Source organism: Dipodomys ordii, unplaced genomic scaffold (genome assembly GCF_000151885.1).
Source record: "Dipodomys ordii isolate 6190 unplaced genomic scaffold, Dord_2.0 Scaffold7, whole genome shotgun sequence".
Classification (NCBI taxonomy): domain Eukaryota; kingdom Metazoa; phylum Chordata; class Mammalia; order Rodentia; family Heteromyidae; genus Dipodomys; species Dipodomys ordii.
In genome coordinates this window covers 3,270,249-3,271,858 of record NW_012267223.1, presented here as the reverse complement: position 1 = coordinate 3,271,858, position 1,610 = coordinate 3,270,249, and positions in this window count along the sequence as shown.

The following is a 1,610-nucleotide window of genomic DNA, read 5'->3' as shown; positions in this document are numbered from 1 at the left end:
AGCCCCCAGCGGGAGCCCGGCCTGCGCGCTCCGCCCGCCCGGACACGCGGGCAGCCCGCCCAGGTCTAGGGCACTCCCACCCAAAAGCCGCCAGTGGAGCCTGACTCAAGAGGGAGAGCGCCAGCGGGAAAACAAAAATGGAAGGGAGAGAGGAAGTCATCGAGGGAGGGAAGGAGGGAGGGAGAGAGGGAGAGAGGGAGGGAGGAAGGGAGGGAGGGAAGGAGGGAGGAAGTCAGGGAGGGAGGAAGGGAGGGAGAGAGGGAGGAAGTAAAGAAGAAGGGAGGGAAGGAGGAAGTCAGGGAGGGAGAAAAGCTCAAGGCAAATGCAGCAGTGGTACTCAGTACTCAGATTCCACCTGGAAAATCAACTATACATCTTGTGGGTGGGGATGAGAGGGAAAGACTGGGCGAGGGCATGGGACACTGTGACATATCCAAAAAGAAGTATACTCTATATCTGGCTAATGTAACTGTAACCCCTCTGTACATCATCTTTATAACCTTCTTTGTTGTCTTGGTCCATCAAGGGGCTTGAACTCTGCCTGGACACTGTCCCTCAGCTCTTCAGCTCAAGGCTAGTGCTCTAACCCCTCGGTAGCTCAGCTTTATAATCTTTAGTGTGTATGTGTGTGTTTGGTCCATCATGGGGCTTGAACTCTGCCTGGACACTGTCCCTCAGCTCTTCAGCTCAAGGTGAGCATGCTACCACTTGAGCAAAAGTACCACTTCAGCTTTTTTTTGCTTATGTGCTGCTGAGGAATCAAACCCAGGGCCTGGTACATGCAAGGCAAGTGTTCTGCCACCAAGCCACCTTCCCAGTCTGAATCCTAGCTTTCAAATCCCAACTTCTTCCCAACAGAAGAAAGATAGAATCCCCCAAAACACTATGTCATCTGTTCAACCTATTAATTAAGAACCAGGTCCTCTGCTCAACTGTACCCCAGCTCTTCCTCCACCACCACTCATTATTTTAATGGTTGAGTTCCTTGAACAAGTCTGTGTACTTGGATCATTCACAGAAAGCAAGTTATTTGTGTGCTGAAAAAGCCAATGTGCTTAAGGTCTTGATTGCGGACTGGGAACTTTTCTTGTCCTCAGGAAAGGGATTAAAAGTAGAGGAAACCTCCCAACAGAGAAATACAATTGTACAAATAAAGGAACTTCTGTTTCTCAGGAGCTGAGAGCCCAAGGCAACCCCAGCTCATTTCCCAGCAGACGCTCCTCTGTCTTGACTTGGTGCAGGCTCCAGGGCATAAAAAGCCTGGCTTGCTGCATTTGCAATGAATCTTCCTGACAGGCAGACTACAGTGCTGAGATTCAGAGGAAAGCTCAGTCCCTAAGCATGCAGTTAGTGTTACATTGACAGAGGAAACTGACAGCTCACTTCGTTCTCCTGTGAACTTACACCTTCAACAAGGATTGAACTCGGACACTGAGGGAAGGACGGAGCGCAGGAGACTTGTATCTTAGGTCCACAGCAGCCTTGGACCCTGACCACCCTTTATTTTGTAGCCAGTGCTTTCTACAGTCTGGCTGATGTGAGTCAGTAGCTGGGGGTGGGGGGGGGGGTAGGAGATCAGGGAGCTGTGAACCAAGGGAAGAGACCAGAGA